The 23,981-nt window shown below is 51.5% G+C and overlaps 1 protein-coding gene across 4 annotated transcripts in view; it reads right to left on the bottom strand.

Annotated features, from left to right (window-relative positions):
- Positions 1 to 20,235, bottom strand: part of AGPAT3 (1-acylglycerol-3-phosphate O-acyltransferase 3) — a 100,925-nt gene extending 80,690 nt beyond the window's left edge. For all 4 annotated transcript variants that reach the window (XM_067739624.1, XM_067739623.1, XM_067739622.1 and 1 more), the window contains exon 1: positions 20,099 to 20,235. The gene's annotated coding sequence lies outside the window, so the exon portion shown is untranslated. The remainder of the gene's footprint in view (positions 1 to 20,098) is intronic.
- Between the last annotated feature and the right edge of the window lie 3,746 nt (positions 20,236 to 23,981).

Below are 23,981 nucleotides of genomic sequence, written 5' to 3'. Positions count from 1 at the left end.
GTAGTGGTCAAAAAAAAAAAAAAAAAGGAAGAAACAAAGAAAGGATCCATCATCAATTCAATAAAAAGCAAGAAAGGAGAAGGAAAGAAAAAATAAACATAGCACAGATAAAACAGTCAGTAAAAGATAAGATGGTAGATTTAAACTCAAATCTATGTCATTACATTTAAAGTAAACCAAATAAAGACTCCAGTTTAAAAAAATTTTAATTGTCAGAATATTTTAAAGAGATTATCAAACTTCAGTTAAAAAAAACACTTCAATTAGATGCTGTTTATGACGTACATCTAAGACATAAAAATACGAAAGGGTTAAAAATAAAAGAATAGAAAGAGTATACAAGGCAAGGACTACCCAAAGGTTCAGCTACATGAATTTCAGACAAAGCAGACGTACAGGCAAAAAACACTAGAAGAGATGGCCAATCACTTCATATGACAGACACTTCATTCATAAAAAAGATGCCGCAATTTTAAAACTGGTGTCATTAGTATAACACAGTCCCAAACATATAAAGCAAAAATTAATAGAAATGATGGACTTCCCTGGTGGTGCAGTGGTTAAGAATCCGCCTGCCAACGCAGGGGACGTGGGTTCGATCCCTGGTCTGGGATTCCACATGCCGCGGAGCAACTAAGCGCGTGCGCCACAACTACTGAGCCTGCGCTCTAGAGCCCACGAGCCCCAACTACTGAGCCCGTGTGCCTGGAGCCCGTGCTCCGCAACAAAGAGAAGCCACCGCAATGAGAAGCCCGCGCACCGCAATGAAGCCCCAACACAGCCGAAAATTAATTAATTAATTAATTTTTTAAAATTCAAAGATTGATAGAAATGCAAGAATTAATAGGCAAATACACAGTGATAACTAGGGAGTCTAACGGACCTCTCTCTGTATTTGATAAAACAGATAGATACAAGAAGTCAACGAGGATACAAGAGCTGGCGAACATTTTCTGGAAGGGGCCAAATAGTAAATATTTTAGATTTTTCCGGCCAAACGGTCTCTACTGAAACTACTCAACCAAGTCACAGTGCAAAACAGTCATAGACAATACATAAGCCAATGCGTGTGGACGTGATCTCATAAGAATTTATTTCTAGGAGCAAGTGGCGAGCCAGATTCGGCCCATGCGCTACAGTTTGCCGAGGCCTACCATTGACAGCTTAAACAGCATGATAACGAACCTACCAAAACTAATCTCACCAACTGCAGAATACGGTCTGTTCAAAGACGCACAGAGCATTTCCAAAATGTGACCGTACGCTGGGCCATAAAACAAGTCAACACATTTCAGAAGACAGGCATCAGTATCAGAGTATATTCTTTGACCAAAATGTACGGATGCAAAAAAAAAGGCAACAAAAAGATATTTGGAAAAATTCCATTATGCTTAGAAATTCAAAACAGTTATCAACAATCAAAAAATAAATCAATTAGACACTGGAAAATCTATTGAATGGAAGAGTGACAAAAATGTGTCATATCACAACTTATAGGCTGCAGCTAAAAGTCCTTAAAGGGATCAAAGGTCATACTTAAGTGTGTGGTAGGAAATGTCAGAAGGCTGAAAACAAATGACCTAAAACGTAAGTTAGAAAAACAGAAAGTAAATCAAAAGGAAGGAAGGAAATAACTTAGAAAGTAGAAATTAATGGAATAAAAAGCATACAGAAAACCACAAAGGTGGTTTTTGGAACGGATCAGCACAAGTGGCAGAGTTCTGGCAAGAGAATCAAGATAAAGAGAGAGATGGCATGGACCGCATCAGGAGCAGGAGGAGGAGGTATAAGCAAACGCTGCGGACATTTTTAAGAGGGAATTACGAGCAGCTCTGGAGCAATCAACTTGAAAACAGAGCTAACAGGACAAATTCCTAGGAAGAGCAACTGACCAAAAAGCTACAGAAAACTCAAAGCACAGGCCAACTTTAAAAACCTGAAGCAGAAGTGACAAGCCGCCCCCAGGACCCTGGAAACCGAGGCCCTTGCCTGCGCCCCTCACCTGGGGACCACCACCCTCGCAGACGCCTGGCACCCCTGGGCCTGCCCGGCTGGAGCCTGGGCCCTCAGACCCACAGGACAGGTTGACAACGTCTCCTTCAAATCGGCTTGTGTCAGAAACCTGCCATCACGAGTGGAGAAGACATTTAACTGAAAGTTGGTGACTCAAGAAGCAAGTGTGAGCTTGGAGATCTACTCTCGCCGCGGTGGAGACTGAGAGCAAGCTGTGCGTGAACAGGGTGTCCGGACACCCGGGGCTCCCCTTCGGGCCCGAGCCCCACGCCACCTGCGGGGCCAGGGGACACTGTCCAGACCCCAGTCCCACTGCCACGCCCGCTCCCTGGCTGGAGCAAACCCCTGCTCTTCAGTAAGACGAGTGCCTCCATTCCAACAAGGTCTCTGGGGGTGAAGGTCATGCTTCTGAAGAAAACACAGAGCATCACCGTTCGCTGATTATTAAGGGTAACGGGGGAGAAGGGAGGGCAGAGACAGAGAGTTAAAGTGTACAACGAGCGGCCGATGCCGACCCAGGCCAGGCCCGCGCTCCGGGTCAACCCTCAGCTGCCCCAGAGCGCAGCCCCGGCCATGCCCGCCCGCGCGCCCCGTCCAGGCCCAAGGTGCCCGCACGGCACACGCAGGCCAGCGAGGGGCGGGACGGGCTGCGGGTCGCTCAGCTGCGGAGACCATCGCGCTCCGCTGAGAAGCCGCAGAACATACGGAAGAATGAGTGGCAGGTACACAAAGACAAGGTTCACGTTTGACATGTTTCCAGCGATGAGCTCGCCACGAAAGCGTATGTGCTGAGAAGGGTACGACCCCCATCGCCGGCTCCCAGTCAAAGGCTTCATGACACAGACGGGCGGAGGGGGGAGGGGAGGAGTGGGGCGGGAGAAGAGGGAAGGGGAGGGGCCCCCAGCCCGGGGACTATTCTGGGCTGTCAGGGACAGCGTGGCACATGCCTGGTGACAGCAGAGCCCAGCTGGGTCAAGGGTGTCTCAGGAGACAGACACCGTGCCCACGGCAGAGAGGAGAAGAAGGTCCCCAGGGCCCCGGGTCCCTCAGAGGCTGCGCGCAGGACCACGGCAGACCCTCAAGGGCCGGCGGCTGGGCGGCAGGGGCAGCGGCTCCGGGGCTGACGGCCTTGGCCTTCCCAGCGGGGCTACAGCGGCCCGAGGAGCCCAGAGCCACGGCCACCGCGCTCCGGGCGCGTCCCTCCCGGAGACCCTGGGGGCCCTGAGCACCGGCGCCAGGAGCGGACGAGGAGCCCCGTGCGTCCCAGCCTCTCCTCCGGAGCGTCCCCGCACAATCTCCCGCGACAGAAGCAGGCGCTGCCCCTCCGGCTCTACAGCCTCCGCGGGGCCCTCGTGGGCCGCACAGCAAGGGCAGAGCGAGGCCGGGCTCCAGCCCCAGGGCCCCGAGGACAGACAAGGGTGGCGCTGGGCCGCGCCGAGGGGCTCTCAGGCCGGCGGGTCCCCCGGACCTTCCCGCTCGCTGTGCAGCGATTGTATTACCGGGGTCGGTGCCTGTTGCTGGTTTTGGGGGGCGGGTCTCCCCGAACTCCTGCCCTCAGAGTCACGGCCCGACCCCACTTGGAGCAAACACCACGACCTGGTTGTTGCACGTGCTGACCAGTCCAGGAAAGCAGCCACCTCCCGGGGAGACACACCTGGGGGTGTCCTCTGCCTGTCCCCCTACCACGCGACAGCCGCCAGCGCCGGGGTTCTGACCCGCCCAGGCATTTCCGGATTGGAACACCTATCCTTCTGAAATTCTGGGTGTGGACAATCTATGAAATCCATGTCTATACAGCAAAGAAGATCTTACCAAATATTCTATTAATAATAATATGAGACACACTTGGTGGTTAGGATTTGCCAGACTCTGTTCTGAGCATTTCACGTGTATTAAGTGCACTTGGCCAGAGGCACGGGGTCCCACAGGGTAGAGACTTACACACTAGACAAACCTCCCGTGACTCCTGGGGTGCGGGGCCCAAAGACGAAGGACCCGCCCAGGTCATACAGCTCCACCCTCATGAGGCCACTCAGAACCACAACTAGCACGTCCAGGGGAAACATGACAGGGGCCAAAATGCAATTTTAAATCTCCTAGGGGCCGCATTAAAAAGGAAAAAGAAACAGGCAAACGAGGCATGGAAACAACCCAAGTGTCCTTCAGACGATTGGTTTAAGAATATATGTATAGTATTGATATATATATGTATATATTGAAATATACATGCATACACACACACACACACACACACAGAGAATGGAATATTACTCAGCCATAAAAAATAATGCCATTTGCAGCAACATGGATGGACCTAGAGATTATCATACTAAGTGAAGTCAGACAGAGAAAGACAAATATCATATGATATCACTTATATGTAGACTCTAAAATGTGATACAAATGAACTCATATACAAAACAGAAATAGACCCACAGGGGCTTCCCTGGTGGTGCAGTGGTTGAGAGTCCGCCTGCCGATGCAGGGGACACGGGTTCGTGCCCCGGTCCGGGAAGATCCCACATGCCGCGGAGCGGCTGGGCCCGTGAGCCATGGCCGCTGAGCCTGCGCGTCCGGAGCCTGTGCTCCGCAACGGGAGAGGCCACAACAGTGAGAGGCCCGTGTACCGCTAAAAAAAAAAAAAAAAAAAAAAAAATAGACCCACAGACATAGAAAACAAACTTACGGTTACCAAGGGGAAAGAGGGGGAGAGATAAATTAGGAGTTTGGGATTAACAGATACACACTACTATATATAAAATAGATAACCAACAAGGACCTACTGTACAGCACAGGGGACTATACTCAATATCTTGTAATTACCTATAATGGAAAAGAATCTGAGAAAAAGTATGTGTGTGTGTGTATGTGTGTGTGTATACATACACATAAAACATGGAATCACTTTGCTGTACACCTGAAACTAACACAATATTGTAAATCAACTAGACTTCAATAAAAAAGAGAAACAGGCAAAAATAATTTAATAATACATTTATTTAACCCAATATATCCAAAATATTATCATTTTGACGTCTATTCAATCTAAAAGAATCAGTGAGATGTTCTACGTTTTTTTCACACTAAGTCTGTGAACCTAGGGTGCATTCGTCCCTAACAGCACATCTCAATCCAGACCAGCCACGTCTCTGGCTGTGTGGCTCTGTGGCTCATGGCCTCACGGCCTCACAGGTTCAGACACAACATACTTGCTGTTATTTGCCTCTCGTTCCCTTTTCTGCTTACATGTTAAGAATTTTAGAAATTTTTAGTTCCACCAACTCTTTGGCTTCCCATGTATCCGCAGTGGTTAATTCCTCCACTGGACGGTAGGTACAGGGGCTCCAGTATTCTCTGTGTTTCATACACTAAAGCATTTCTTAATTTGAAAAAAAGAAGCTAACCCATTCCTGGAAGTACAATATAATCAACAAGTTACAAATAACCATTATGACAAAATATTTCCAATTTTCTTTTCCTTCTATAAAATTTGGAAGGAGAAGAAACTGACCCCTCTCTGGAAATAGATACACTGTACCTGACAAAGCACGAACACCTAGCAACTCACTTCCTCTTCGCTTTTCTTTTCTTCCTAAAAAAGTCTTACTTACAAGAAGCCTCTCTCTTATTCATGTTCTCTCTCCCTCTCCCCTTCCCTGTCTCTCTTTGCCTCTGTCCTGTCTCTGTGTCTCTCTCCCCGGCCCCCCATCACCCAGTTTGGAAGGGTCAACCCTGTAAACACACCCCAAGCCTGGAGCAAATCTCTCTCGTTGAGCACAGCTAACACACTGCTACTTGTCACACGTGTCAAGTTAGACACGACGCCTGATACAGCTCCCCTGAAACGTCCAGGCCACCACCGCCTGCTCCCTGCATGTCAGCGCACCGGGGTCGGGTTCCGCCCTCTACCTATGTGCTTATTCCGGGTTTTGGTGGATGTATGTGAGTGCGAATAAAAAGAATAACTGCCAAAAGTCATAGCTTTAAATACAACTGTGCTACCACACATGTGATTGCACATTTTGACATTTATTTTCAAAGGGCCACAGGTGTGTATGTGACACACACACACACACACACAAATGGCAAGAACACTGCTGAGAAAGGGAGCGTATCCACTCTGAGCCCATCAGAGTCCCTGATGACACAGCGGGACAGGCTCATCTAGGCCCGCTCCACCAGAAGCCTGAAACTGGACTCGCAGCGTTCATCAGTCAAGACTCCATGCAAAGTCCCGGCTTTTCTCCCAGTGATTCACAAACACAGCCTCGCACCCCCAAGGAGCAACCTCAGAGCCACACAGGGACAGACGGACGAGGTGCCCTGCCTGCTCCCGCCACACAGAGGGCAGGTGGCCCCTGAGGCTCGGCGGCCAGCATCCCTGCTACCCTCAGGGATGCTTTAGAGGGAAAAGAAGCTCCGCTCAGATGTGCTGAGCCATGAAATGATTCAGCACCGCGGGACACGTCAAGTTGGCACAGAAAGCCAGCACTTCTGTGATGTTAGACAAGCCCTCGGTCTGGGCGCGGGCTGGTGGACAGCGGCCTCTCCCGTGTTCCAGAAACGCGCCGGACACAGCAGGACGCAGCCTAAGGCCTCTGCCACATGCTTCTGCAAAAGCGGAGAGCAACGCGGACGGACAAAACCCACCATTCTCTTGCTCTGCACCTGAGGGGCACCAGACGAGAGGTAGCCGGGACCCTTGTCAGCTGCCTAAGGACACGGTGGCCGTTTTGGGAACGAGCCTGTGCAGAGCTCAGCCATGTCCATCTCTGCCCTCCCTGAGGCGCTCATGGCCTCGGGTCGCTCGTCCACGTGCTGTTGTCCGCGGGCAGCCCTGCTGGGACTCGCCGCTCACCCCCACGCGCGGCATCGCTGCTCCGACACGCGTGCGGCGCCTCGTGTGTGACACCGCTCTATAAAGTACTTACACACGTGATGTTTTCTAATCCTCACCAGCCCCTGGGGGAGCCATGAGGAGCAGAGGGCCACCACCGAGAGGCATGAAGTCACCTCCCGGGAGCCACTCGAGCCCGGGGCCCGTCCCACAGCTCCCACGGGGGCAGACCAGTCACCTGCCATGTATTTGCACTGCGGGCCTGAACAAACAGGGGACAGTGTCGGTTATGCTACTGCCTACTGCCGCAGTGCACAGTGAAACGCAGGGACAGAGCCTTAGCAGGTTGGATTTCAAAACTGGAAAAAAAAAAAAACTGGAAAATAAAGTGGAAATGAGAAAACGATTAGGCACCTAGAATGGTGTTATTCTTTCAAGTATTACTAGTGTGAGTGGAAACAGGCGTGGTCTCTTTGGGGGTAAGTCGGCCACAGGGGTCGGAAGTCTCTGGCCGTGAGGACCCTGGCTCAGCGATCCCCGGGAGGACTTGCCCTCAGGAAGCCGACCAGGGAAGAGCCGTGCAGGGCGCCCGCCGGACTTCCGACAGGGAAACACAAACAGCTCTGGTGCCGCCAGCCGCAGGCGTCGCTGACCACACAACGGAGTCGAGCACGGCCCTCGCGGTCTTTACCCAGGGACAGGGGCAGATGGCAAAGGTCAGCAGTGTGACGTGAACCAAGGAAAGTGGGCCGCAAAGACAGCTGTACGACGTGGTCCACGTGTGGGTATATGTGAGCATATGTGTGTGCACGTGTGAGCACAGGTGTGCGTGCGTGTGCATTCCGACGCAGACTCGGGGTGGGGAAGGCCTCCTGGTGAAGCGAGAGGTCCAAGGTGCAGCGTGCCTCGGGGGAGAAGCCGGGACCCGGTTGGGGCAACATCGAGGACCAGGAAGAGGAGGAAGCGTCGGTGGGGCGTCACCACGGGCTGGAGCCCGGGAGTGACAGGGACAGTACCGGGGCTACCGAAACAACCTCGATGCGCCCTAGGGAAGGAATCTGGTGGGAGCGGAACTGGAGGCCTGGGGACCTTTGGGGGCACTGGAGCAGCCCGTGTGTGGCCTGTCTCGGGGGGGAATCAGTGAGGTTCCACGAGGGACAGTGGGGGTTTGGGGAGAGACACGGAGGAAGGGGTCAAGGCGGGGCAGGGGCCTGGCTTGGACGCCAGCGCGGTGACCTCACCGCAGGAGACGGGGAGAGGGTAGGGGTGTTTCACGGCTGTGGGTGGACAGGGGAGGCCTGCTGAGATCGAGCGCCTGGGCTGAGGACACACAGCCTGCGGGGGGGAAGCCTGTGGGCCTGGGGTTTAGGGCTCGGAGCTGAGAGGACAGCAAGCTGGGGTCACAGCCTCGCAGGTAATTAAAATAACAAGGGGCGACGGGAGGCCCCTGGCAGACAGGACCTCAGGCAGAGCCCCCCAGATAACACCATTCCAGATGCTTCATTAAGCATCTTTCCCTTCCCATTTAGTTTCCTTTTTTAAAATATTTATTTATTTAATTTATTTTGGCTGCACCGGGTCTTAGTTGTGGCACGCGGGATCTTCATTGCAGCACACGGGATCTTTAGTTGCTGCGTGCAGACTCCTTGGTTGTGGCCTCCATGCGGGGATCAGTTCCCCAAGCAGGGATCGAACCCAGGCCCCCTGCACTGGGAGCGCAGAGTTTTACCCACTGGACCACCAGGGAAGTCCCGACGTTTATTTTCCAGTTTTGAAATCGGACGTGCTAAAATGTATGAACCGTCTTAAAAACACGCCCTTTCACTTTTACTGGCATATACTGCACACCGCACATGTATGGTAGTTTTCCAGCTACCAAAAAATGTCATTTGAAGCAAACTGTTTGGATGGTGGCTTAGTCTCCAGTTCTAAAAAAGCAGACACCACCTCAGTTGTACAGACGACAGAGAAGTTGACGGGAAGTTGAGTTCATTGAAGACAAAATCTGAGACAGGTTTTGCAGTTGTGTCCCAAACTGGTTAAAGCGCTCGATAAAGATGTGCACTGGGAGGGAGGGGCCCCCAGCGTTAAGCTCCCCGGACACCACAGTTGTCTCCCAGCAGGCAGTTGTAGGCCAGGATAAAATTTACCCCAAGTTAGCTTAGTCACTTAGGTATACTCCAACCTACGGCATTCCTTAACTTCATTATTGTTTATTCATCAGCATTTGTGTCGATTCACCTTAGCAACCTCGTCAAGCTCAGAGTTTTGTTTGGGGATCATTTTCCTTCTTTGTCAATGATGTCTTCAGAAGTTCCCTTTTATGAGTCCAGAAAATTCACCTATCATGGCTCCGGATCAGTCCCACTCCTGGGCTCCTGGCAGAAGCAGGCAGCACTTCTGAAGGCAGAACCTGTCCAGGGAGACGTGCTCCAGGGAACCTGCAGACAAAGTCCTCCTGAATACAAGAGCACAGTCCAAGCTACAAGGCACACGAGAAACTAGCTTCAGGGAGTGAGAGGCAGCATAACAAACAGCGGGATTCAACCCCCAAGACATTTAGACTTCGGTATGATTTGGGGCGCTGTTATTACTTTGGCATTATTCTTTGCAGCATATAGAGTAATATGCTTAGAGATAAAAAAGGAAATTGAAATATGTGCAAAGAAAAGACCACCATGCGAGAGAAGAGGCACGGTTTGGAAAGAACCACAGAGAACGTTCGAGGATGAAAACTATAATCACCGAAATGAGCAGTTTAATAAGGAGCAGGTTAAGCAGCAGATTAGACAGAGATGAAGATGGAGCTGGAAAACTGGAAAGGAAAGCTGAGGAAATCACACAGAATGTGGCCAAAAAAGACTGAAAGACAGACATGAACAAGAGTTGAAGAGGCTTGGAAGATGGTGTGAGAAAGTCAAGCATAAGGTAGAAACAAAATTCAACAAAAGAATGGCTGAAATTTTTCCAGAATTACTGAGAGACACAAAACTTTATCCTCAGGAAGCACACTGACTCCAAAGCAGGAAAATAAGAAGAAATCCACTCCAGAGATGCCACCATGAAATTGAAGAATACTGGGGCTTCCCTGGTGGCGCAGTGGTTGAGAGTCCGCCTGCCAATGCAGGGGACACGGGTTCGTGCCCAGGTCCGGGAAGATCCCACATGCCGCGGAGCGGCTGGGCCCGTGAGCCATGGCCGCTGAGCCTGCGCATCCGGAGCCTGTGCTCTGCAACGGGAGAGGCCACAACAGTGAGAGGCCCGTGTACCGCCAAAAAATAAAAAAAAATAAAAATTGAAGAATACTGGATGTAAAAGGGACCACAAACACAGCAGAGAGGAAACATTACTGATGCAGGAAGGACAGCGGAACTGACAGCGGGTCCCTGAGCCAGGAGGAGGTGACAGGGTGTAATCCACGTCTCAGAGAATGCCAGTCAGTGCCACACAGACCATGTCCTCTGCCCACGAGGCTTCTGAGGTGAAGCCAACAGTAAATATATAACCTAAAATGCCAGTGCATTTAGAAAATAAAAGTACCTCTGTATCACTCACGGGTCATAGAAGAATAATAAAGGATTTTTAAATGCTCAAAAACTCAAATACTGAGCAATGATATTACTGCACACCAAAATATACAGGACACAGGACAGCAGAACCAGGAAGGAAGGTTATAGCCTTAAATGCTTATGATAGAAATAAAGTCTGAAAATTAAGAAACTATGCTTAGAAAAAATAAAAAAAAGAAGTTAAGCTTTCAACTCAATAACCTGTAAAGGGAACACCAGGAAAGGAAAAAAACAACCCAGGGAGTGTAGAAAGATACGATTACAACGAAAGGATAAATTAATGACACGGGAACCAAAGATGTGCTGGACAAGACCTATAAAACTGAAAGTCGGCTCTTTGCGAATGGCAAAGAAACAGAGAAGCCTCTGCTAAGATGAATCAAGAACAAAGAAAAGCAAAAACATTTCAGGAATGAAAGGGGGAGCTTAATGTCAGATACAGTAGAGATTTAAAAATCAAGAAAGTATTATGACTTCTGTACCAAGAAACAGACAATGTAACTGACACGGATACTGGGGTAGACAGGTCTAAGATGACCCCCATGGTTCACACCCTTGTGTAACCCGCACCCTTGAGGGCGGGCTGGACCTACTGACTGGCTTCCAACAAAAAGTGGACGAGAAAAGTAGTGGAAGGTGGCATCCGAGATGTGGTTTACAACACTGAGACTGCGTCTAGCTGGTGTCTCCCCCTCCCTCTCCCCCTCACTCTCACTCTGACGGACAAGTTGCCAGGTTGGGGAGCCCTCAGCACAACTGGCAAGGACCTGAATCCTGACAGAAACATGGATGAACTTGAAGAGGGATCCTTGCCCCGTGGCACCTTCAGATAAGACTGCAGCCCCAGGCGGCACCTTGGTCACCGCCTGTGAGGGACCCCGGGCCTGAGGACCCAGCTAAGCTGAGCCTGGATTCCTGGACCACAGAAACGGTGAGATGGTAAGTGCTGTTGACAGCCAGTAAGTGTTGGGGTCATTTGTTACACAGCAACAGATAACTAATGCAGATCACTCCCTAGAAAATAATACCCAACCTTATTTTTAAAAGGCTGGAAAAGCTGAACAGATCTGTACTATTAAAGTAATCGACCAGGATGTAAAAATCTGTCTGCACGAGAGCCAGGCCCAGACCAAGAAATTATGTAAGAAACGCATAACCTCAGTCTCACAGAAGCTCTTTTATACCACAGAAAAGGAGGCAATACTGTCCACTCATATGATGAAACCAGTACAAGCCGGCACCTAACCCAGACAAGACGGGGACAGTGTAATAAAGGACAATTCCAAGCCATGCGCACTTCTGAACAAAGGTGCAACAAATTCTAAACAAAATATTAACAAACCGAACGTGGTAACGCAGTACAGAATAATATATCATGGCCGAGATGGGACATTTCCAGAAAATCTACTCATGTACTTCACCAAATCCACCTATCAAAGGAGAAAATCTTACACAATCAGCTTCATACGTGCAGAAAAAGTCTTTGATAAAGCATTTTCAGTCAAATATTTGTATAAACAAGACACCTTTCTAACCGGAAAGGGAGCATCTAAAGAAAACTCAGCATTCTCTCTCTCTCTCTCTTTTTTTTATAATTTCATTATTGTAAACAGGTAAACATAATCCAAGGAGATAAGTAACACACCGGGGCCCCTCCCCGCTGCACCTTCCCACCCCTTATATGAAGTCTTGAGTCTCCTCCCAGCACGTCGTCACTTCAATACAAGAAATTTGAAAAGGCGTTCTTACCGCCCCCCATGCCTTGCGCTTAGCCCTAACCCCTGCCTCTCCCCCAGCAGTGCCCCCGGGGCCGTTAGTAAGCAGTGCCGCTGGGGACACCTTGCCCATACTGGGGCCGCCCAGACGTGCCGGGGACCACGTGCCAGGTACGCCTAGAGGTGAAAGCCCCCTGTGCAGACACGGCCCACCAGTCCACACCCGCACCTGCGCTCCGCTGACTCACGTCTGTGACCACACCGGCCCAGGCACTCTCTCTACATCCTGGCTCCCCGGGTGCGGCAGGCCGGCATCTCACTGTGCTTTTATTTTTGCGTCTCCCTGATGACCCGTGAAGGTAAGTCTTGAATCTCTTCTCCTCTCATTTCCTTCCGTCTGTTTGCTCCTTTGTTCCCAGGAGGAGCCGTAGGAAGATTCTGAACTAAGCAGTCTCCGTGTTTGTACCAACACCAAACGGGAAAACTGAGCAGCATTTCCTGAAAATCAGGAAATAGGACAGAAACGCCCCCTCGCACCTCCGTTCGATACGGTCCTGACGGCGCTGGCCCAGGCAGTGAAACAGGATGGAAAAGTATTAAGGCATAAGGAAGAAACGAGGCCATCACCGTTCCCTGTCTACGCAGAAACTCCCCGAAATCTACAGGTAAATTATAAGAGATAGAGATTGGCAAGGTGACTGGATATAAAATCAATATCCAAGGTCAACTGCATTTCTGTTCAACACCAACAAGAGTGAGACATTTTTTTAAATAAAAAAATAAAATTTAAAAATACTACTTATGAAAGTAACAAAAAATAAGAAGGACACCTGGGAATAAATTTAAGCACAGAGTCTAAGACAGTTACTTACAGTATATACAGGGCCTTATTAAAAGCCGTTTAAGAAGACCTACATTAGTTGAGACACACCACGTTTACAGCAGGTAGTCTTAATACCATAAAACAGAAATTCCCCTCAACTGATCTATGGAATTGGTGCAATTTCTATCTAAATCCTGACCAAGTTTTTCATGAAACTTGACAAGCTGATTTTAACACAGAGAAACAAAGAGCACGAATAACCAGGTGCTCTGGAGAACCCAGGGGGCAGGGGGCGTAGAGGGGAGGATGTCCAGACAGCTACAGGGGCAGGTGCCACTCACGCAGACACACGGACCGGCAGGACAGAGAAGCCAACCGAGGGGACGGCATACACGGCCGCAGTGGCGCAACAGGTCAGCAGGGAAAGACGACCGACCGGCCGAGGCTGGTGTCAGGACAACTGTTCTCCACATGGGGACAGAGCTCCCTACTCGTCACCAGAGTCTACTCCCGAGGGACCAAGGGCTTCAGTGTGGAAAGCAAACGTTACAACTTCTACGAGAAAACGCAGGAGAACACACGAGTGACCCCAGGGCTGGGAAAGACTTCTCAGCGACACTCGAAAGGCCACAAAAGAAAAGATGGATAAACTCCACATTGAATTAAGAATTTCTATTCATCAAAATAAAGTAAAAAGACAAGACACGGCTAGGAAAGGTACCTAATGAACACGTGACAACGAAGGATCACTATCGTGAATACATAAGGAAACACATCATATAGAATTATACGTAAGGAATACGCACGAGAAAGTTATCACCTAACAGGAAAATGGGTGAAGGAATTCACAGGGGAGGAAACACGTCTACCAGTAAATATAGGGAGAGTATCAACTCCATCTACCAGGAAACACACGTCAGGCCACAATCAGACAGGAGTGTTTTGCATCCAATCTATTGCAAAACTTAACAATACCACGTGCTATGGAGTATGTGGGTCCACTCACACCCCTAGTCTCTTTCCCATCGCTCTGGGAAACAGCCCAGTGTAAATATCACTGTGTAAATTTTAACCTGCCTGGACTTCCCCGCCCAGTGGCCCCATTCTACACGTGTAACAGGAGGCGTGGACACAGGACATGCCATCAAAACAGAGCAGGATGAGGGGCGCCTTCTGGTAAAAGCCCCGATGCATTTTGTAGACATTACTTCATCTTCACGTGGACCTCAGGAGGGCCTCCTGCACGCACTCGGAGACACACGGAGTTCCTCTGTTCCCAGACTGACACCTCTCTGGGTACCATCTTCTCTCTTCCTCTACCCAGCATCACGTAACCCCATCCTGTTTCCAGCAGCCACAGTTGAGACAAGAAAGACAATTCTTTTGGTTTTCATCTGTACATAAAGTCTTGGGTTTCCGTTATTCTTGTTTCGCTTCTCTTGCATGCATTTTGAAAGTGCCCATTTAGTCCTCATTTAATTGGCTCACTTACTTTATTGTGAAAATTAAACAAACAGTGTAGACCAGAGGTTGTAAAAATAGTGGCCCAGAGGCTAAATTCAGGCAGGAACATTGTTTCGTTTGCCTGCAGCTTGTTAAAAATAAATAATTGCATAGAAAGATCTAGATTTGTGTCTTGTCTCAGCAGATCAAAGAGCTAGTGACTTTGGTCCCGTACCTGCCTGGCATGTCTGCTAGGGGTCCGAGGCTGGGGGTCAGAGGGGTCAGAGGCCGGGGGTCAGGCAAGGCACATCCGAGAGAAGAGACGTACAGTCATCACTCATCGGCACGGCCACCCCCACCTGGCACTTGTTAGATCTGTGTGCAGCTCTCACATATAGCTTTGTTTACCAAAGTAGGAGAAACATTTATACCCAATAACTCATTAAAATTTAAAGAATGCCAGGTACAAAGCAGTTGGGACCCCAGGAAAACACCCTGCTGGCTTGGAGCTAGAACTGGACCGCAGGCCACCAAAGCATTTTCTAACAAATGTTCTAGAACTGAAGTTACGGTAGTTAGCGCCTCGATTTAGGAAGCTGAAAATAGCTGTCGTGCGCTAACAGGCGTGTGCTCTGACCTCTGTCCCCCGTCTGGAAGCACTCTGCTTCCTTTCATCGCTGGACACTCACTTTTGTGTACCAGCTCACCACTAGTTACAGCAAAGGAGCCCAAATAACGGCTCAAGGGGACCTGCCAGACTGCAGGGCTTTTCCTAAAACTAAACCAAAACACTGCCGGGGGCCCAGGGACTATTCACGGTTTGGGATTCCTTTTACTGTTGCGATTATTTATTTCTACTTTTGTGGACTCCAAGTCACTAAACGTGGAGGCTGTCAGGGTGCTTTGACACTCAGACTCCCCTCAGGAGAGAACCTGCCGCCGGGGGTTGGGGGGTGCCTGCCGGACCTGACTGCCCGAAGGGCGGGGCCCGAGGACCCCAGGCTGACTTTCTCAGAGCCACATCCTCCCAGGCCTCCCCGCTCCCTGTCCCCTCACTCAGGGGTCGGATCACCCCCTCCAGCCCCCACAGTGTGCCCCCCCCCGAACCTCCTGCACGTCCCATCTTGGCGTCCTCCTCACGCGGAACCCAAACAGGTGACGGCTTCATCTAACAATCTGACTTGTCTTATTTTGGCAAAAATCACTCCTAGCAAGCCATATTTTGGAAGGCATACCAATTGATTCATTTCTCTCTGAACATAAGGATGACGTGTATCCTCATTCATTCATCCAATCAGTCACTCCAATTAGCCTGGGGCGATGGTCTAATTAGAAATCAATGTATGAGAAGCATAACCCGATCACCAGCACATTCTTTATGGTAAGAGTCAACAGGCCGCTCTTCACTTTACCGCTACTGAGCGGAAAATGAAAAGCTGAGCACAGATGAATCTGCATAAATGGAATTTCTTTCTTCCCCAGGCAACATCATTTCTAGCGTGTACCTGTTTCTATCATCTTCAATGGGGGTTTCCGGGCCCCGGTCCACCAAGTCTCGCCTCCTACAAGCGAAAAGGTTTTTTTAAATGAATACTTCTGTGAAGCCAGTCACTGAGTTTCTGCTTCAAAAATGCAGATTTTCATAGACTGAGTCTTCTGAGCACCGCGTTGGTTTGGATTCAATGAGACCTTGTTGGAAACCTAGGTGCGTCGCTTGCCAGCCGAGGGACTGTGGCCGAGCTCTCCCGCCCAGTCCCTCCAGCTGTGTAATGGGGCAATACCCTGTCCTCACAGAAACAACACAATGAGCCCATAAGATGCCTCATGGAGATGCAATAATTGGAGCTGTTGTCATCAGACCAGACGCAAAGCAGGGACACACTGAACGTCAGCATATACTTATAAAGTTTTCAGGTCAGCAAACTGAGTGATGAAGAGAAAAAGAACCCCCGTCGGTGGAGCTCTGGAATTCAGCCCCCACCCCACGCCCGCCCCCGGGGATGCAGCCAGCGGGGCTCACAGGACCCGTGAGAGCAGATAGGGTAAAGGTGTTCCTCACTGCAGCTTCTCAACGCTGCTCAGGGTAGAACTCACTACCACCCTTCTTATCGCTGCTTTCGTTCCCCACCCACTTTAGGAGGGAACTGAGAAGAGCCACATCAATGATGCATGGCCTCCCGGGGCCACCTGAGGACAGGCCTCTCGGCTGCTGGCAGGCAGCTCCCACCAGGAGCGCCCAGCTTCAGCTTCGGTTTTTAGTCCTGCGTGATGCGAAGCACTTCCGCCTGGAAGAAGACATCTGCCTGTCACATACTGAAGGATACGGTTTCTTTCAACACTAATATTTAAAATGTATCCTATCTGTGACCTTCTGGCTGCACTTGCGGAAAGACAAGGCGAATTAAAGCACAGCGTCCAGGGCCAAAGGCTCCAGCCCTGCGGCGGGAACTTGGGCCAACTTTCCCCGGGCATCTGCTCCTCTGCCTCCAAAGAGAAACACAGATGCCGCCCCCAGATGATCCGTGTTTCGGTTTCTAGCACTTTGCTCCACAAAGATAAACAGGACATGGTGAATTCTTCTCAATAATTAAACGAGAGACTGTCCCAGGCTGGACCACTCATGTGTTTACCTAAAATCCAGCATTTTGAAATCAGTAATTTAGGATTAGTTTAAGATTATTACGAAGTGGTTTTAGAAACAACGGATTAAGTCAGAGTCATTTCGCTTTACAATGTGAATCAACTCATTTAAAACCTCAAGCATTCCTTGGTTAACCAAAAGTAAAATCCATGAAATTTCCAAGCAATTGTTTTACAAAATTCAGTCCAATCGGACTGTAACATACGTTTCTCAATGAGAAGACTGAGTAACCAAAGATCTTATGTCATACAGTCAAATCATTAAGAAACAGGCAAATGTAGCCAATTGTATCCAATGCTTTGCCACAACTTGTAACAGTAAAACATTAGAGTTTCTGATGAGGCCCAAGAGAGGGAAGAAAAAGATGGAAGCAGAAGCCACTGCTTCTGCCCCAGGTGGACTTTGATGGGGGGCTAACTGCTAACAGCGAGGGGCCGCCACTGATCTCCACTGAAGCCCCCTGTCCTGTCTCCCACGCTAGGTCAGGCTGAAAGCCAGGGGAAGATGTGTGTTTTGGGGGTCCAATGCGATTGGAAGCGTTGACCACACCCTCCCTTCCACCCCACCCCGGAAAACCCAGTAAATTGGCTCTCCTCAAACACAATTTCTGTTTCTCATTTTCCTTGTTTATACTGATTTCAACATTTCCCTCCTACCTCTGATTTGACCAGAGATAAAAGTGTTTCCAGACTCTTAGCAGACAGATGGGGCTGAGAAGGTGGGAGTCCATAGATCTTAGTTTAAATTCTGGCCACGCCGATTTGCGACCCAACCTTCGGGGGGTAACCCAACCTCTGGGTCTTCTCAGACCACTCTTTTCCAAGGTGGAAGTGCTAGCAGAGTTGTCACATGTAAAGGGCTAACCCTGTGTATCAGGACCCACGCTGGTTAACGTGGGACGCTGGAGTAAACACGGACAGCCCAGATCACTTCGGTGGATGCACTCTTTCTAACTTCCAAAATAAACAACTGCTTTCAGTGTGCTTCCCTGGCCCTGGCACCTAGACGTGGGACAGGCACATGGAACATCAGCCTGCCGGCCCTGCCTCCCAGGAGGCGGCTTCTGGAGTCCACACCCTGGCAATGCAAGTGTCCTTCCTGCACCTCCCTTCACTTCCTACGACAGGGACTTTAACCCTCTGCTCCCGCACCTTCTCCAGGCTACTGCTCGGCCTAGGCCTCTTGGCAGACATGCCCCCGCAGGCCCCACGCAGGTGGGGTGAACAGCATGCTCCGACCAACACAGCCAGTCTGCGTGCCCGTGAAGTGTGGTTCAGAACATCAAGGCCTGCGCCTTCCAAGGCCCAGAGGAGGCCCTGTGTATGCTGACCCTCAGCCACGTGTGTGGGCGTTCTGAATGTCAATCACGTGTGTGTGAACGCCAATCACACGTAGCACCTTTTTTTAAACAATGTAATCAGGAAGATTCCCTCAGAGTGGCTGAGAAAGGGATACAGAAGTGAGTTGTGACAGGCCAACTCTGCAACTTTGAAGGAGAGGAGGGTGGAGTTAGGATGCAAAGAAGGGGGAGGGAAAGCAGTAAGGAAATGATCAAATTAGAGAATGTGCAGAATCTCACTGAGATCCCTTATGAAGCTTTTAAATGGAGAAAACGTTCATTAGCAGTCCCTAAATGAGTACAGTCAGCCGGCAGAGCTGTAATTTAGAACACGTAGGGGATCCCCCCCCCCGGCTTAGTCCAGCATCACTGGGCCCCTCAAAACACAGCCATCGCCAGGCCACCACACACCGCTCGGGGTTTGGGATCTCTGGGTGGTTTCCACCCTTAATATGGGTGGCAGTTCTCATTCCAGTCTATCTCACGGCCAACGGCCCACCTCATTTTTCCTTCTCGTGAGATCATATTTCCTATGAAAAGGAACCTAACTGCTCTAGTATTCTCTTAGAGGAGGCTGTATATAGTGTGCTTTAAAAAAAAGTCTGGGGTGTGGGGTTTCCCTGGTGGCACAGTGGTTAAGAATCCCCCTGCCAATGCAGGGGACATGGGTTCGAGCCCTGGTCCGGGAAGATCCCACATGCCACAGAGCAACCAAGCCCGAGCGCCACAACTACTGAGCCTGCACTCTAGAGCCCGTGAGCCACAACTACTGAGCCTGCATGCCACAACTACTGAAGCCCGCACCTAGAGCCAGTGCTCTGCAACAAGGGAAGCCACCGCAGTGAGAAGGCCGTGCACCGCAACGAAGACCCAACACAGCCAAAAAAAAAAAAAAAAAAAAAAAAAAAGTTGGAAGAAAGAAAGTGAGGAACCAGCACAATACTTTCAAGGTAGCTTCAACTGCTAGTCACAGCCTGCCTTCCTGAGACCCTCGGGCAGGATCAACCGACCTGGGTGCTCTGGGCGGCCCTGGGGTGGCGGTGGTTTTCCTCCCAAATGGCTCTTGGATTACTGACCGACCCCATCACCTGACTGGAACCGTGGAAATTCACAGACGGCCTTTGGTCCAAGCGCCAAAGTCAAATCTGAACACTCAGCACCCACCACTGCTGCGCATTCCCACCTGCAGCCCTCCCTCCTGGCCGAGCAAAAAGTGAAACTAACCCCCGGCCGTAGATAGAGCGCAGGGTCGGGGGAGCGCTCGGGGCCGGGTCCCCAGCGCCCAGAAACCGAGGGGGGGAGGGGGGCACGTCGCGTCCGCGGGGAGCAGAGGGGCCCGAGAAACCCCGCGGGGAGAGGGGCGGGGGTGTCGTGCCCTCGCCCAGCCGGGTCGCCCGCCCCTCCTGGGGTGCCCCGGCCCTGGCCGCGAGCCAGCCCGGACCGGCGCGCCCGGCTGCAGCGCCGCAGGCGGGCCTGCGGGGACGGGGAGGGGACGGGGCCTGGGCCTGGCCGGACGAGGCCCCGGGGAGGCCGGGAGGGGACCCGGGGCCCGCGGGCCCCAGTCCCGGTCCTCCCGCAGGCCCCGCGCAGGGCGGAGCGCAGCCAGCCCACTGCGGCGCGGGGCCCGGGTCGGGGGCGACCTGGGACGGCGGTGGAGGCAGCCCCGACCTCGGGCGGCGGGCCGGGCGGGGGCCCGACCTGGGGGCAGCGCCGCTCACCTGCAGCCGCCGCCACCTGCTCGTCGCGCGCTCGGCCCCGGCGTCGCCTCCGGGCCGTTCCGGCCGCTGCGCTCCGGCCCTGGGCGCGCCCGGCCCTGCGTCGGGCCTCAGCGAGTGCGGCGCCCGCCGCCCCCGGCCCCCATCCCGCCCCGCCCGGCCCGCCGCCCTCCGCCCTCGGCCGCGCCGCCCCGCCACTTCCTGTGCGCGGCGATCCCACAGTTCCGCCGGCGCGCGGGGCGGCGGGGACACGCGGGGAGGGGACACGGGACGTGCGGGGGGGACACAGCGGGGAGACATGCCGGGGACGCGGGAGTACAGGGTAACAGTGGGGAGGGAATACGGGTCGGGGGGGACACAAGGGGGGGACACAAGGGGGGATAAGCCAAGGGGACAGGGAGGTACAGGGGGACAGCGGGGAAAACATGAGACACGTGGGGAGACAGGGGGACACCGGGGTGGGCGGCCTGGCGGGGCGCCGGCTGCGAAGGGACGGGCCCGTGTCCAGTAACGCACGCGGCTGGAGCACCCGGAGGGCTTGGGGCCGGCGGGACACTTTGGGGGCGGGACAGCGAGGTCGGTGGAGGGCTGGATTGGGGGTGGAGGGAGGGGATCCGTCGGGGGCACAGACCGCCTGGAGGCTGGACCCAGGGCTGGGGGAACTGCATGGTGGGCCGGCATACGTGGCGGTGGAGGCGGGGTGGGGGGGGGGGGTGGCTGTGGCGGCAGGCAGCACCACGGACAGTGCGGACCTCCTGGACTGCCCCATCTCCCCAGGGGCCCCGCTGCGCGCACTAGGGGTGTTTCCAGGCATGAGACTCCCCCCAGGCCACGGTTACCGCCGTGGGGCGGGGAGGGGGGTCTCGGGGGGTCGCCGTGGGGGACGTCCTGGGAGCCGCTGGTCCGCACGAGGTCGTGTTTCAGACCCAAGTAAAGCGCCCTTTGACTTCTTTACAGTTGGCCCTCGGCTGGCAACGTTGTATCCCTGGAGGATACAACGTTGTATCCCAACGTTGACCCTGGAGGAAGCCTCCCCGAATTGGGATGGGGGGAGGCGGTCGCCCTGAACCGGCCTCGCTAGCCCCACCCGTCGCCCGCGGTCCCTGACAATGTCCCCTCCTGGAAGAAGGGCTGCCTGCGTCCCCTGCCAGGCCCCGGGCCCGAGGGAGCGTCCAGGCGGGGCTGTCTGGCGCTGGGCTGTACACAAGGGTGGAGGGTCACCTCCAGTCTGTACTCCGTACCTCCGTGTGGCCTGCCCCCTGCTCGGGTCCTCAGGTCCAAGGTGGACCTCCTGAGCTGGGAGGAGCTTCCTTCGAAAACTCTTTACAATACCAGGTGCTGTTGCTGTCTGCTGGGCCTTATTTTAAGCCACCTCGAATTATTTCAGAAAACACCCGGACTAAAATAAACATACCTGCACCTGTTCCACTCACAGTCCCCTTATCCTTGAAAAAGGAAGTATGGTTGGCAATGTTCATGTAAATTTAATATTGTAAAGCCTTGGGCCTGGCACTGCTACTTCAGTCGTGGATCCTATAGATGAATCCCCACAGGCATCTGCAGGTGTATGTACAGGAGGTCCTGACACAGCATATATTACGGGAAAAAACAAAAACAAAAACAAAACCCTGAAACAACCAACAAGACACCTTGTTAAATAAACTCTGGAATGTTCATTTAATATTTATTTATTTATTTATTTATTATATTTATTTTTGGCTGTGTTGGGTCTTCGTTTCTGTGCGAGGGCTTTCTCCAGTTGCGGCGAGCGAGAGCCACTCTTCATCGCGGTGCGCGGGCCTCTCACTGTTGCGGCCTCTCCCGTTGCGAAGCACAGGCTCCAGAAACGCAGGCTCAGTAGTTGTGGCTCACGGGCCTAGCCGCTCCGCGGCATGTGGGATCTTCCCAGACCGGGACACGAACCTGCGTCCCCTGCATTGGCAGGCGGATTCTTAACCACTGCGCCACCAGGGAAGCCCCTAATAATTTATTATTTTAAAACAAAGAGTGTAGTAATTCTATACATGCTGATAGTACATAATCTCTAAGATTAAGTTAAAATAAAAAATAAAGAGAAGATACAGAGCATCTTCTATCCAATGATCCCTTTTCTGTATCAAAAAGCAATATACGCATATACACGTCCAGAAAACATCTGGAAGGATAAACATGAGACTCATTGGCTGGGCTGGGGTGAGGAAGCTTTATTGTATGCTAAGTGGTAAAGTTTAAATGCATCATACCCACACATTTTATAATTACTTTTTTAAAAAAACTAATTAAAATGCGTCTCATCATTTAGGCATTCGATGGCCCCTTAATAGTTACTTTGAGCTTTGAGATCAGCTCAGTAAGACCGTGTTTGTCTCAACAGCATAAATTGTGAGCAATCTAACCTATAGTCATTGTGAATCTATGATCACTCAGACCTCAGCTGAGCAGGAATTTGCCTCTGGAAAATCTCCCCTGAACATATGAACAGAGTAAACATATGACGGGAACTTGGAAGTCAGCCAAGCAGCCCTTAGCTCCTGACCAGGCCCTGTGCAGTGCACGTGTTCATGTTGACAGGAGATGTGGCCATCGCTAAGATTTACTGAAAGCTATTATTTCACCTACTTATCAAAGCAAGGCCGTGAGGTAGAGACTGTTAGCATCCCATTTTACAGTTGTGGAAACTGAGGCCCAGCAAAGCTCCACCGGTATACGGCTGGTGGCAGAGCCAGCAGCCTGGCTCCAGGCCCTGACTCGGCCACAAGGATGGAGCTTCTCATGACCCCAGTAAGGATGCTGTCTTGCTAAGAGAGAAACTCTGGCCCCTAGCCTGCTGAATTAAAATGGGGAAAGGAAAAGTCTCACCTAGAATATTATTTGGCACAGGTATGTAGACAGAGGGCATTTCTGCCATGAATGAGCCAAGGAAAAGTAGGATCTGAGTACCAAAAATAGGTGTGAGCTAAGCCCTGGGAGAGGGAATTCTCTGTTCATTATCTGTTCTAATTCTCAGAACGAACTTGCTGGCATCCCATTTCACAGATAAGTAAACCAGAGACTGAGAGGTGATCCCAAATCAAATGGCAGACTGCTGCCCACCCTAAGCCCAGAAGGAGTCTTTCCAGCTCTGAAACACTCTCATTGGGAACTTTCCTGTCAAGACCAGCTCAGGTGCCTGGAGCAAAGGTGAGGGGTCCAGGCGGGTCTGGGGAGGGGCCAGCCTGGCTGGCGGAGGGCTCCTGGAGCAGCTGGACATCCTACCGGGGAACTGAGAGCTGGGGCTTGGAGCCAGCCTTGGACTGTGACTTTGGACAAGGACATTGCCCTTTGGAGTCTTAGTTTCCTTTTCTGTAAAGCGAGGAGATTCCCACCAGGACTTCGTGATTCCAAGGGTGTGCCAGGAGAGCCACAGGCCCTGGGGCTAATTCAGGCATTTTTAAAAGTCTAAGACAAAACTTTATATTTACTCAAGATGCAAAAATTAACCAACACCAAAGATAATAACTTTGCTGGAAATGTATTAACTCCAGCACGTTAATACTAATCTGAAATGGGTAGACGGTACAGGTTTTTAATACATGATAGGAAAACATTGATAAATGCAAAGTTTTCAGGAGACAAATTATTTTACATAAATAAATTGTGCGTGTGTATATATATATATAATTTTTTATTTTTATTTATTTATTTTTGGCTGCGTTGGGTCTTTGTTGCTGAGCGCAGGCTTTCTCTAGTCGCGGGGAGAGGGGGCTGCTCTTCCTTGCGGCTCGGGGGCTTCTCATTGCGGTGGCTTCTCTTGTTGCGGAGCACGGGCTCTAGGCGCACGGGCTTCAGTAGTTGTGGCATGTGGACTCAGTAGTTGTGGCTTGCCGCCTCAGTTGCTCCGCGGCAT

Source organism: Pseudorca crassidens, chromosome 5, assembly GCF_039906515.1.
Source record: "Pseudorca crassidens isolate mPseCra1 chromosome 5, mPseCra1.hap1, whole genome shotgun sequence".
Taxonomy (NCBI): domain Eukaryota; kingdom Metazoa; phylum Chordata; class Mammalia; order Artiodactyla; family Delphinidae; genus Pseudorca; species Pseudorca crassidens.
This window is presented reverse-complemented; position numbering and strand designations above follow the sequence as displayed.